This window comes from Acomys minous (assembly GCF_964271855.1).
Source record: "Acomys minous genome assembly, chromosome: 8".
Lineage (NCBI taxonomy): Eukaryota > Metazoa > Chordata > Mammalia > Rodentia > Muridae > Acomys > Acomys minous.
Window position 1 is genome coordinate 57,878,296 of NC_140489.1, and position 15,260 is coordinate 57,893,555.

The 15,260-nt window shown below is 37.4% G+C and overlaps 1 protein-coding gene across 7 annotated transcripts in view; it reads right to left on the reverse strand.

Moving 5' to 3' along the window:
- The window catches only part of MIPOL1 (mirror-image polydactyly 1), a 264,768-nt gene that overhangs the window by 22,690 nt on the left and 226,818 nt on the right, over positions 1-15,260 (reverse strand). The gene's annotated exons all lie outside the window — the stretch shown is intronic.

Sequence of the window (15,260 nt, forward strand, 5' to 3'; positions counted from 1 at the left end):
TTATTATGAAACAGAAGCAGCCTGCTAATGCATGGTTTTTGGGCAATATTTTCTTTTATCAGTTATATGTTTGATTTTTAAAAATTTTGTAAAGAGTTATTTCTTTTATTATTTCATGTCTATGGGTATTTTAGTGACATGTATGCCAGTGCATCCTGCACATGCCTGTTGCCTGTGAAGGTCAGAAGACTTCAGATACCCAGGGACTGGGGTTATAAATGGCTGTGAGTCACCATGTGTGTTCATGGAATTGAACTCAGGTTTTCGCCAAGAATGAGTGCTCTTAACTGCTGAGCCAACTCTTCAGCCCCTAATTCCCATTCTTGTTTTTTTTTTTTTAAATTCTTCCTTTCCTAATTTTTAAAATTATAATTTATTTACATTACATCGTGATTATAATTCCCTAGCTCTTATCTTCCTGTTCCCACCTTTCCTCCCTTGTCTGCCCTACTCCTCTCCTTTGACAGGTAGGGTCCTCCTCCCCTACCATCTGAACACAGCCTATCAGGTCTCGTCAGGAAAGGAATGAAGGCTAATTTCCATCCTTAATGTACCACTGGACACTTAATCTGAGGAAGGTGTAGAGTACACTGGTGCTGAATAAATCCCAATGAGGGGAATAAATTTAAAATTCAAGCCACTAAATCAGTAAGGCATATTAAGAGGTCAAGTTATTCACATTTACTTAGTTTTCATATGTTGTAGTAAGGACCAAACTACCCACAGTGGCTACTTGTGAAATTTGTTAGCAAATGAAGGTAGAAAACTACAATAATTAATTTTAAGTGTCAAAGGTCAGAATGCAAACACTATCTCAAAAGCAGCTTCTTCATCGCATAACTAAAACTCCATTTGTTTAACTTATTTCCATCCTAAACCAAACAATACACCACAGGAAAGTTCAACAGTGGAGTTTTTCTTACATACCTGAAGACAACCTCATAGAGCTAATGAATATTAGTAACTGCATTTAAAACATTATAAAGCAGTCAATGTAAATTAGCTTCTCTTCTTATGCTGAGGTAGAAGATGTTTGACACACTACCTAAAGATTCATACGCAGCCTTTAAAGAGCTTCAAGAGTCAGGGTGGCTGAGAAATGTTGCCGAAATACTATTAAGGTTTTTGATCATTTCAAAGCCAGAAAAGTTTCAATTAATGATGGAGGAGGCAAAACACTGATTTCCACACTGTTGAGTGAAATGCAGCAAGCTGGAGCAACTGGTTAGCTTTATTAAGGTATCTTATTAAGATGGCTTATTAAGTTCCTCGCTATTGTTTTCATAGGGCTTTAGACAGATACCAAACTTTAAAATGTAGGATTCTTTCCTTCCTAACTTTCATAAAAGTCATATATAATTAGCACTGAATGAAATTTTCTAATGTCAACATCTCAAATTTTGATTAACAGGGAATACAAATCAACCTTATTCAAGTTTAATTCAAAAGACTAGCAACATCCTTTGGGAGACTAGTCGAGATAATATATCAGTGCAACGTCAAATTTCAGACTAAGCCACAGGCCTACAAAGTAAAGTCATATTCAACTGATTAAGCTGGCATGGTGACAGACATTTTCTCTGCCGGATTTAACCTTGATTCATAAAACCATACGTCTTTAAATTGAAATGAACTCTCAGGATCTAGAATGTAATTAGGACCCTTGCATTGGTATATATGTTGTCTGATTTACAGACTCTGAAAAGACGATTATAACAAATATAAAGCAATAGTTGACAAACAAAAGTGGTACAGGTACCAACCAGTGTAGATACTAGTATGTTTTCTGCACAGAATGATTTGAAAGGCTGGGAAAACCACTGATCAACCAGACCTGTACTACTGCTTTTCGTCACATGCAGCACCATTCACTAGAAATCACAATAAGGTAGGATAACTCAGAAAGTTATTGCTTGTTATTATTCTTATGAGTGAGGATGAACTAGGAGTTTATTTCCCACAACAGCTGCTGTGCTGCTTCATCTTAGAACGTGACTTTAGCTTAAGATGTAAGGAGATGCAAAACATTATTTGCTAATTAAGGCATTTTAGTTAAAATATTTTTAATAAATAAAAATTAATTTAAGCCTCCATAAAAAAACATCAAAAATTTAACTTACAGACATGTCTAACCTTTCAACTTTGTAAAATGACACTGTCATTTACAGTGTTCACATTCAGGAATCACACAGTCATCAAAACATTTGCAAATTACCCCTCCTGGTGTTGAAATGAAGTGTATGATTGTGTTGGGCTGCACTTTCAACCTTACAAACCTAATGGAGCTGCATGTGGCCCGTGGACGTGGATGGCGATAAAGCTCAAGGGCAGGACACAACATGTCTGAGCCTAGAGGTTCCTCCTGCCAGCACTATACAAATAATCCCAAGCAAACCCCAAACCACAAGGAACACTTAACTCACAAACATTCTCATAGAATAGTTTAAGAAGAAATCCCTAATTATTTCAAAGATCCTTAATATTCTAAATTTCTGTGTGCACTGTTTCTGCGGATCAGGCTCTCACTCTGTTGCCCACACTGGACTTTAAGCCATGATGCTCCTGCCTTAGTGTTCCAGATAGGGGGACTGCAGACCTGCATCCCACACCACCACAATAATGCCTTTCCCCTAATTGCCAGACTGATTGTCTTTGCTTGAATTAATCTTACTGAGGGTGATCAAAGGGTGACTTTCTAATTCTGTTATTATACCTAAAATAACTGATGTGTTTCTGCACAAAAGGGGTTTTCCTTTTAGTAAACAGTGATTTTTTTAGGCTCTAGAATGTAAAAATTCAACATCCTAATATTCCTTCTCCCAAACCAAAAATTGTTTCAAATCTAACAGGTTCTTGTGTCCCTCAATACAAGAGCATAATTTGATTTCAAGTCAAATGACAATCACACTCACTTCCTACTTTCCCTGAATCAGTTATAGTCTCAGCTCCTTTTAATAGTAAGTTGTTTTAAGCAACTAAGATCTGGGTACATCTATCTTCCGTTGTAATGGATCTTAGTGGATAAAGCTCAGAAAAATGTTTTGTCATGGTACTTTGTAGCTGTTAATTTAAAGTATAGCCTACTAAATGTTTATTATCATGCTAATTATTATTACGATGGTATTTTCTAACCTGCTGGCAGTCAATGAAAACACAGACACTTGATGTATTTTAGAATAATCCTTTACCTGGGGCAAGGCAGATTATACTTCCTAAATTAATTTCTATCTGGGCTACAACCCATCCATAATCCCAAAATACTTGCTAATGTTTTGTATTTCCTTCCATGTGGAACTTCAGAGTCCCTTTTCCGGGCCACGTAACTCTGTTCCTCTCCCACGGGGGTGCTCATCCTTCCTCTTCCTCCATACCTTCCTCCTCCCTCCCAAGATTCCCTCTGAACCTTCACTCCACCCCTTCTTTCTGCCTTGCCCAGGTGTATTTATTCAGCCAATCAGGGAGGCAAGGTTCAGGGCAGTAACAAGATCTTGTGAGCCAGCAATTAGCATCAGAATACACCAGACCAACAATAGTTTTTAAATCAGCAATAGTCCTTACTGATAGCTGTAACTCAAATTTAATATTGAAATATATTTTTCTTAATGTCATTTATATGTAGTTGAAACCTTGATATCTATTATTATTACTATTATTTATTACTTCCTTGATCAATCCAAAATATAAAAAAAAAAAAATGCTTCAAAATGTTGCTACCAACCATGAACAATACTATAAAATGTATGCTTTCTTTTTATTGCTTTTGGTCCTTAGAATATATTGAAGATATGCAGAGTATGATGACAAAACGTTCTTCAGGGCTGGTGTGATGACTCAGAGGAAAAAGGTATTTGCTGTGCAAGGATGGGGACTTGAGTTTGATACCCCAAATCCACACAAAGGAGAAAAAGACACCACAGAGTTGTTTTCTAATCTCCACATGTGTGCCATGGCACGTGTGCACATGTTCATCATGTATACATGTGTGCTATGGCATGTGAGCTCATCCTCATCATGCACACATGTGTGTCATGGAATGTGAGCTCATCCTCATAATGCGCACATGTGTGCCATGGAATGTGCACTGATCTTCATCATACACACACATGTGCCATGACATGTGCACTCATCCTCATCATTCGCACATGTGTGATATGGCATGTGAGCTCATCCTCACCATGTGCACATGTGTGCTATGGCATGTGAGCTCATCCTCACCATGTGCACATGTGTGCTATGGCATGTGAGCTCATCCTCACCATGCGCACATGTGTGCTATGGCATGTGAGCTCATCCTCACCATGCGCACATGTGTGCTATGGCATGTGAGCTCATCCTCACCATGTGCACATGTGTGCTTTGGCATGTGAGCTCATCCTCACCATGCGCACATGTGTGCTATGGCATGTGAGCTCATCCTCACCATGCGCACATGTGTGCTATGGCATGTGAGCTCATCCTCACCATGCGCACATGTGTGCTATGGCATGTGAGCTCATCCTCACCATGCGCACATGTGTGCTATGGCATGTGAGCTCATCCTCACCATGCGCACATGTGTGCTATGGCATGTGAGCTCATCCTCACCATGCGCACATGTGTGCTATGGCATGTGAGCTCATCCTCACCATGCGCACATGTGTGCTATGGCATGTGAGCTCATCCTCACCATGCGCACATGTGTGCTATGGCATGTGAGCTCATCCTCACCATGCGCACATGTGTGCTATGGCATGTGAGCTCATCCTCACCATGCACACATGTGTGCTATGGCATGTGAGCTCATCCTCACCATGTGCACATGTGTGCTATGGCATGTGTGATTATCCTATGGATATTATTAGTTTGATATTATAGTTCTTATTGCTAATTATATTTATTTTTAGGTTTTACTTTCCTCCCTCCCACAAATGTGATTTAGTTTCTGAATATGTAAAACATTGACATGGCTCTAATATTAAAACTAAAGGCAATATTTTCATATGTTTCTGGTTATTCTTCCTATTCCTGTTATCCCAGTGTAAGTAACTTATTTTTAAGTTAGCAATATGGAAAGTACTCAAGCTTCATTTGTAGACATGCTTCTTATTCTGTTGTTAGTTAAACTGTATTCTCTTGGGAGACTATACCATGCTTTATTTATCAACTCTCCTATTTGGGTTGTTTTCACTTGCCACTAGCAGTGATTATTTTTTAGTTATTTCATATTTATGAAGATATATATTCAGGACAGAGCCCCAAAAGTAATTTTCTTCAAAGGAGAATTGTGTAGGTTATTTACTGCCAAGTCCTCCTCTTTGGGGGTTTTGTTTTTACCCCTTTGCATTCCCATGAGTAATCTATAAAAACGTAAATAACTTTTACTTTCAGTTTCCAAGATTTATGCTTAAAACAATCTTCTCAAAAGGCTAAAACATTATTATTTTTTGTTACTTTTGGATCCAGAGATGTAATTGTAATTTTGAAATTTAATGTCTATGTCATGGGTAGGAACACAATTCTCTTTATTAAACTACTGTGAATATGAATATGACTATCTGATTCTTTAGCTATGCTTTGAAGTCCAGCAAGCAACCCACTGGTTTCATCTTCTGGATGAGAACACTGAGAGGAAACACAGCTTACGTAGCAAGCCAATAGCAAGCCAGCGTCCTGTCAGTTCCCTGATGCTACTAGTCGGTGTGAAGCTGTGTTCCAGCCTAGTAGTTTATCACATATCACTGCTACATAAAATATTTTGTGATATAGACAGTTATATTTACTTCCCAAATAGCGGAAATAAGAAAAGTATCACTGAGCTATGGTTATACGCTAAGCTTATTTTCGATTGTTTGGGTTTAATCTTAGAACTTTACGGACTATCTAAATCTGGTAACAAAGTTATCCCTGGAAAAAAAATAGGTCATATTTTAATTTAAAGTGAGCCTCTAGTATCGGAATACAAGTGACAAGTCAACTATCATAGATTATTCTTTATTATATAAAAATGCTCAATTTCTAGGATTTTATAACGCCAAGGGAAAACAAGCAGAAGTATAACATCAAGACTGGGTCAGTGTTCGAAGGCTTCTTATATACTAAACAACATCTCTTCTATATCCCCCAAAGGTGAGACAAAATTCTTTTCATGTACATACATGTTTGACCTACTGTTTTAATAATACTGAATCATTCCTGTCAAGTGGCACCATATCTGTATCTACCAACTGAGCGACACAGAATATTAACAGGTGACACTAATCAGCATTGTAAATTGAGACGTCAAACAGAACTCATGAGATCAATGGGCATAAATATAAGCCCCGATTTTGTCTCATTTTCATAATGCAAACTATGCAACACAAAGTACAACCTGGATGTTAAAGATTACATTTGTTTTGAACTTGGAAAAAAAAGACAGTCGACCCACACGTAATAGGTACTCTTTTATCCTTTTTTGAGACACTGACCTGTATACTCATCTAAAACTTAACACCACATCTTTACGTTATTAAATCTTTGTTTTGATCTATTAGTATTCACCAAAGTGCCATTTTATAAGACTGCACACTGAATAGCCAAGGCTGGAGGTGACCATCTGCAGCTTTAGAGTCTGCCTTTGAATCAATGAAAAGAGCTTTGTGTTTTCATTGCCAAGTTTGATTCTTGTGGTCATTAGGCATTCCCCTCAGATCGCATCAATGAAGCCGGACTCTCTTACGCCCATGTGTTAAATTCTCTTCTCCTCTTGGTCTCCTTTGCCACTTCTACTCAAGAATGACTATTGGGTCTTAGCCACATTCTTCTCACAGCTGTGTTAGAAAAGAGCACCAGAAAGTCTTCCTAAAGCCCATATGTGTATCTGGTAAGTTCTCTGTCTTAGGGTCACCTCACATTGTGCTGTGATTATGCAGAGACTCTTAAACTGCGCCTCTCCCCTCACTCTGGGAAAGATTAGGCCCTCTGAGAGTCAGCAGTAGAGGACTTGGAAGGCGGATGTGAAAACACACAACTCAGCTTAGAAGGCAGATCAGCTTAAGGAAGATGCTTGAAAACATTACATGCTATTTGCTATTCTGATATACCTTATACCTGAAAATATAAAGAGAAATTGCATATGCTTATACATGCTTTTAGGATACTTCAGAAGAAAAAATAAAATATCTTAATGTTCTAGAAACTATTACTAGTTTGTATGACTACCAAAACCCCCTACAAAATTAACATTAAGTTCTAAAATATCACTTATAGTGCTAATTTTTGAATTTTAAATTTTGTTTCTAGTCAGCTGTTACATAGAAACATACAATAAAGCAATATAAAGATTTCTTCATCATACTTTACTTAGGTTAAGAACAGATGGAAAAATCTATCTCTGTTGAGTTTAAGAATTTATAACAATTTGGGCTGCAGAGGTAGATGGCTGAGTGGTTAAGAACATACAGTGATGTCCATAAGAAAATAATATAAATTTAAGTATGTAACGTGTTCATGATTTCACCATCAAAGCTATACTGAATCAAGCACCAACTTTTTAAAAATGGATTTATTGGGAATGTCTGTGTCCAGAAGGAAGCAGTGGTCAGCTACAGAATCTTAGAATTCGAACGAAGTTTACACTTACTCACCAGTTCAACTGAGTTTGTAAGGAAACCTTAAATGACTGTTTAGGAATATCAGATTTTCAATGAGGTTTTATGATAGGCACACTAAATTTTGACTTATGTAATGTATGCATTCTCTGTACTAACACTATACAATATATTTGTTTAAAGCAAAGAAAGCACAGGAGAAGTTCAGAGAGTTACAGCAAGTGTAAGTAAAATGATTCATTATACCACACATGTTAAATAAAGCACCATCCAAACAGGAATGATGAAAAATAAAAATCTAATTTCTAGAATAGCTCCCCCCCTCTGTACCAGTGATTAATTTCATTAAGCAACAATTTTCTAGAAAACGGAAAGCAATTTATACATATTATTTCTATCAACTATTAAATTATGATCAAGAAAGGTTTTTAATATTATAGACACACAGAGGAGCAAAGCAGACCATTTAAAGTAAAGTAGTAGAAGAGTTTTTGACTGCATCTTAGAACAGAATTGAGGAAAATGATGCTAGGAAGAACTTACATTTACATGTAGACATTAATTGAAAGTCACATTTCATCCTAGATATAAAAACTTCTGTTGCATTTTTCTGCCTACCAATTTCTAGTCAAGATGCACATAATTATAAGTAGATTCTTTAATTGCCCCAGGTGACTCATCTTGTCTTTGACTTTTTTTTAAAGATCACTGTGGTACTAGGATTAATGAGAGAGAAAAAACCCCACAATGCATGTATCTGTGGACCTCTCATTTTTGAGTCTTTTGATCTTTTCTTCTTTTATTCCTTTCTATTGTGTTTTCCTGAAACATGTTTATCTATTTTAGTATGCGTATATGCATATTAGCTCAACTCTATTACACATTTCTATACTACTGAAACGTAGCTTCTGAAATTAAGAAGCAGGTCAAATGCCAGAAGTTGTGATATAATTTAGCCTCTTACTTCGTGCTTTCATCATGCTGAGTCTTTCTGAGTCATTATGGGACTGTCATAGGCGGGACAGGAGAGATTCTTGGATTCAGTCAGCTCCTGTCTTACTTTCTATTCTACTGGACTCTGATTCTGGGTTAGGAGCCAATCCTAATAAGCCTGCATTAATCCTTGCATAGTATAAAGTAGAGAGCCAGAGAATTAAAATTATGTTTCTTTTTCACGTTTGAGTGAGCAATTGCCTAAAGGGTAAGCTGTAGCCCAAATTAGTTAGTTTTAAATAAATAAATGAATGCAATTAAACATCTGTAGAGATGCACACAATGAAAGTAGATCTAAAGAAACTTACTTTAAGTACTTGAGTGAGAAGGGTGCTCCATTATATAAATATATACTGGAATTGGTAATTTTAATAAAAATTATGCTTGCTTTATGGAGAACAAATTTATATGTTTGGCAAGTTAAATATGTACTCAGGTAATTTAAAAATTACAATGCACAAATTCTGAACCTCACATTGTACAAAACCACACCATGTGTCTAAGAGCAGAGCCAGCATATCTGGATGCCCAGCGTCTTTCAGTGACTCTGCAGTCATCTGAGCACATCTTCCGCATGCGTGTGACAGCTAAGTTGTATCTAATGGGACACAGAGTTAGAAGGTGCTGATTTGGGTGAGCATGAGAAAATACTATCACTGAGGGATGCATCTTTCCAGAACAGTTTTAAGTCTCAACCAGTAAACACATTTAAAGAGCTACTTTAAGGCTAATGCTCTCTAGTCTATTATCCATACCAATGCATCCAAGGCAACTTTAAACAGTATCTTACATTTTAATTTACACTGTATGGTGAGTTGAGAATTTGTAAAAGTTATTCTTTGATTCAGTTCACAAGCATCCACAATAGTAATACATGTTTAATGCTGATGTGGAATTAATACAGTCCAAACAAGAGTTTATAAGGACCATATCACAGCTAAATTGACAAGGAAACATTCTATTAAAGAGACCATGTAATTAAAAAATGCTCAGACATTTTTCACATTAATCTACTTAAGAATATTTTTGCACAACTAGTTTTCCTTAGGGCCAAAATTAGATTCTAGAGTCAGTACCAATACTAAAATGCATAGGGAAGTCTTTTGATGAAAACAGTAGGCCGTTTTTGTTTTTGTTTTAAATCAAGAAACTGTGGAAATGCTCAGCTGCCCTTCCCAGAAGCAGAGGCATCTATCCCGTTTTATAATTCAACCTGCAAACAGATTAAGCAGCCGAGTTTGTGGAAAGCCTGTTTGCTCTATGCTAAGAGCCCTTGTGTGACACTGTGGTGACTCCCCTGACACTTTGAAGGGAATTGCACACAGTGCTTACTCATCAGCAGGGAAATCAGGCTGAGAATTCACAATTCCTTTGTAGCATCAACTTCTTCCTAGAAACTGCTGTTTAGCTAAGAAGCAGGAAAGACTGTTAGCTTTATATGTTTTCTTTTTCCTGTCAGTATCACTCAAATAAAGGCAGAATGCTGTGGTCAAAGACACTTTAAAAATCTATCAAGTGAAATATTTTATCATAATCTTTGATATTTTGATACCCCTATAAATTTAAACGAGAAGAAATCAAGTAAATTTTAAGCAATTGATTCTTCTTCTTTTTTTTAAAGGATGAACAGAAAGTGCTGAAGAGCTAAGATACCTTTTCTTAAAAATTAGTTTAAAAATTTTTAAAAAGAAAAGTTCTTACATCCATTTGTCTGATTTATTCACCATAGAGTAACAGTCCATGAGCAAATTTGAACCATATTGCTGTAAATCTGGCTTACAGTACAGATGATATATGGCAAAAATTATTTGGATGCAAAAATGCAGATCTTTGGGAGACCATTTCACCTTGTTATTTTAAGTCCATAAAGCTTAGGCAGGCTAAGTTGGGCAAAGTTTGTTTCTTAAAAATCTTTTGAAATTTTGCTTAGGGCCACCAGAAGTATATGTCTACAGATAGAACATAAGATGCTGCACACAGCATCAGTGTGCCTCAAATTCTCACTCCCCTTGGTGGAGGCCTGGGGGCACACAGTGGAGGGGGAAGCAGGCTATCCCTATTGGACCTGATAGGCTGTGGTCGGATGGTGGGGGAGAGAGTCCCCTTCTGTCAGAGGTCTAGGGGAGGGGAATAGGGCCAAATGGGAAGATACAAGTGAGGTGTTAATAAATGGGATGTAATCTGAAAAAATTACAAATAAAATAAATGTTACTTAAAACAAATCCCATCCAATAGTAAGCCATAATGTTGTTAAATCTGCATTTATATCATTTTACTTCAAAAGAAAATGGGATTAACAAGACTAAAACAACAACAACAACAAAAAGAACCACTTACTGGAATAGTATGTCTATTTTCTCTTTAGTAAAAAATTGTAAGTGGTCCCTAGAAAAAAAACTATTAAAAGACATTTTCATTACCAAGTTTCTGTGCTTGTAACCTGCTGTTTAGTTCCCTGTACCTCCTCACAGGCTCTCTCTACACAGCCTATCCATCAAAACCAATCGAACAGTTAAGTCACGATGTGGTACTCATCAAATCACACATGTTAAAACAGAAGCACATAGAATCAGCAAGAATTCAAAGAAATGGCTTCACCCAAAAAAATGGCTTCTCATTACTGAGATTTTAGATGAAAATATTTATGTTTATTTGTGTGTGTGTGTGTGTGTGTGTGTTAGCCACACCCATTCAGGTACCTGCAATGTTTAGGAGAGGGTATCAGGTCTTATGCAGCTACAGTTACAGGTGGTTATAAGCTGCCCTACATGGGTGCTGGGGTCTGAACTCGGATTCTCTGGAAAAGCAGCAAATGCTCTTAACCACTGAGCCATTTACCTGCCTTTGAAATGGGCAACGAGGTCTAGCGTCCACTGACTTTCATTTTATAATTATTTATAAGTCATAGTGAACATTGTAGCTCTATACAACTTTTCTTTCCAGAAGTACTTTTAAACTTAAAATTTTCAGAAAATATTAAACATTTTTATAACCAAAATAAAATAAAATTTAAATTCTATAGCTAACAATATTACAGGATCTCTCTTCAGTATTATTGAAGCTATTGGGTCTTAAATGTAATTAAACTTGATAGATATGATTGGTTAGCACAAGTATTATAATCAGGTCATCAGATCCCAGCTCCTTGGGGAGTTGAAGATGTGCGCTGCAGGTAAGTTGGCAGGAACAACAATGAAAGCCCTTCTTTTCTATAAGTGACCTGGGTTGGGAGAAGATTGTACATCTGGGGTCTAAGTCAGAGTCCACATGAGCCTGCCCTATGTGCTCCTGACCTGGCCAGTGCTGACTTTCTTTCACTGTTCTCTCCAGCCAAGGGTTGCATGCTTTTGTACTTGTGGGATGTCTGCTTTACAGACGGCATCTGGGCAAGGCTTTGGAGACAGGGTATGAAGGCGGTGCCTGTGTCTTTGGATATTTGGGAGAGTATCACAGAGTGGAACAAAAATTCAAAATTTGATAGTCTATGACTATATAGTGGGGGAGGGGTTTCCCCTCAGTCATAGACCTAGGAGAGGGGAATAGGGTGAAAGCAGGAGGGAGGGAGGAATGGGAGGATACAAGTGATGGGATAACGATTGAGTTGTAATCTGAGTAAATTAATTAAATTATAAAACATTAAAAATTATTATAACACTGAAATGACTAAAGCCTGCTAATAAAGGCCCAGTCTCAGAATAGTGAAAATAGCTGGGTGGTAGTGGTGGCAAACACCTGTAATCCCAACACTCGGGAGGCAGAAGCAGGAGGATCTCCAAATTTGAGGACAGCCTGGTCTACAGAGCAGGTTCTAGAACTGCCAGGGCTACACAGAGAAATCCTTTCTCAAATTTAAAAAGGAAAGAAAAGAATAATGAAAATAATGATGAAATAGAAAAAAAACTTTCTAAGGATTTATTTATTTTATGTGTGTGACTGTTTTGCTTGTATGCATGTCTGTGGCCCATGTGTGTGCTTGATGCCCCCGCAAAGGGCGTTGGCTCTCTTGGGTCTAGAATTACAGGCCATTAAGAGCTGCTATGTGTGCTGGGAAGTGAACCCAGGGCCTCTGAAAGAATAGATGTTCTTAAACATTGAGCCGTCTCTGCAGACAGAGAAAGGAAGTCAGAAACCACCTGTAGAACACCACTTAGAGCTTTATGACAGGGGCTGTAATAAGTAGGCTGTACTTCAGAGAGTAAGAGGAGCTTTACACAATGTAGCCAAAGGCGTGTATGTATTTTAAGAAGCTTCCAGGTGTGTATGTAAAATGTGTGGCCACGGGAAGTGATGATACTATAACAACGAGGGAAGGCCTTCAGATGGCATGCTAAGCTGTTTGTAATTTAACATGTCGTGAGTAAAGGATACCTGAGAAATTCTTAATAGAAAATAATATTATCTTGCTTCTCCTTCAGAGCAGGAAGGCAAGCTTGAGAGTCCTCCAGGCAAGAAGGATTGCTTTGTGATTATTGTCATGGTCTGGATCATGGAATTAAGGAGAGCTGAAGAAATGCGGCAAATTAATGAAGGGGGAGACGGGGAGGAAGACTTCGGGCAGTAGCGGGAACTGGTGACAAAAGGAATGCAGAAGGGAAAAGGGAAAACCAGGAGCAGTGCTGACATTGCTGAAGCCCATACATTGAAATGGGAAACCAAGGAGAATGAGGAAGAGCGGATTGGCCAGAGAAAAGACAGGATCCTGGCTTAGGAGCCGAACTCACTAGGGAGTGAGCTCTGACACACTGACTGGGACGTTATCCGAGCAGGTGGTAGTGGCGGAAGTCATATATAAATGAATGTGCTTCTGATGACTTCATAGAGCTAAGCTTCGAATAAATTATTATTTATGTTTAAAGCAGACATATTCCCCGAGAGAGGTAAAGTAAAAACAGGCAGAGAAGTGTCAGGACAGGAAAATGGAGTTATATAACCCTGTCCCAATGACCCCAGGAAGGAATGGTGTGGCCCTAAAGACAAAGAGGGTTCAAATACAAAAACACTCTAAGACTTTACTGCTTTTGTAAATGTAGTGCTCGCTAATCTTAATAAGCCGTAAAATAATACTATATGATAATGAAGCCATATCTCGGTATTTACGTATTTCTAAGGCTTTAAACACAAGTTTTCCCAACATTTGTTTGGCACTCAGTAGGTAAGATGCATCATGTAGAGTTTTAGGACTTACATGTCTTAAGGACATACATGTCCAAGCAATATATAGTCTAATAGGAAAGACATGTAAGCATATACATATATAGCTCAATAACTTTATCTGGGGATATTGTTGACTGGAAGATCTAATACATTGTTTAAAATGACAGATGCTATAATAAAACAGAGAAAAGAGAGGTTTTTCTTTCTAGGAAGATGAAGACAACTTTGTAGAGAAGATGCAGTAGAATTGGTCTTATTATATTGATGGGTATGATGCTATTGATAATGTAATGTTTTAAAATGTTTCTAATAGTTCTGGCGCTGCAGTAGGCAGTATATGTTACACAATTTATTCTTTACCAGAAGACAGTCTACAAAGCTAGCTTTCTAGTCTCAGTCTGATCTGGGAACTTTATTATGGGGTAAGTAATGTGACTCAAATCTCCTAGGCAACTAGTAGGAAAGCAGCGATTGTAATCCAGAACTATTTGACTTAACCACTAAACCCATTTTTCCTATTCCGTGTGCTGCACTGACTCTCATAGGATGAACAATACTCTCCCGGAGGCTGGCAGGAAGGGCACCAGGCTCTAAGTCGAGAGAAACATTTGGAAAGGCATCTGTTCTTGAGGAGGCAGAGCCCTTCTGAGGCATGAGATAGGCAGTGCAGTACAGAGTGAGATACCAAGGGAAGGGAATATGTAGCATGCATTACTTAGCAGCTTTGCTTGTCTTACTTCATCTACTTCCTACACTGCTGCTGAGGAAGGCACATCACTGTGAATATTGGCATAAGGTTTCAAAATAAACTTCAAGTACATATACATTTTTAATCCAAAGTCTAAATTTTAAAATAAAAACATTATATTAATTATCTGAGCAATATTTATTTTTATCATGATTGTATATCAGTTGTATAATAAGAATGTGGTTAATAAGTGCCAGGAACTTTGATATTAGAAAATTACTTCTAATCTTACAGAGAATAGTTTCAGCCAGTTGCCAACAATATAATGGACAGCAGAGGAATATATAGGTAGTTAAAAAAAAAGGAAAGATTATTATTTATCATCTATCCAAGAGGTTTGGTTTTGAGAAGAAGATAACTCATTCAAATTTTATATTGCATAAAAGAATTTACATATTTTCAAAGAATTTATTACAGTGAAAAACTAGACTGCATAGAGCATACTATGGCCAGCCATCTTACATAGTTTTATTCGTTGTCTTTCCAGAGAATAACCTTCCTAAAAATCCCCCAGGATGCACAGACTAATGTTCATAGAACCATAATGAAGATGCACACTACCTAATTCGTGGCAATAAAATAAACAGAATATGTAAAATAAAGCTGATGCTATTTCACCTAGGCCTTGCTGGAAATCAGAATAAAAGATCTGAGAATTAATTTCAACATTTAGCTCTTATAAATGAAATGTTGTACTTAAGCGCTCCTCTCTCCCTCTCTCTCTCTCTCTCTCTCTCTCTCTCTCTCTCTCTCTCTCTCTCTCTCTCTCTGTGAATCATGCTTTTTAAAATCAGTGG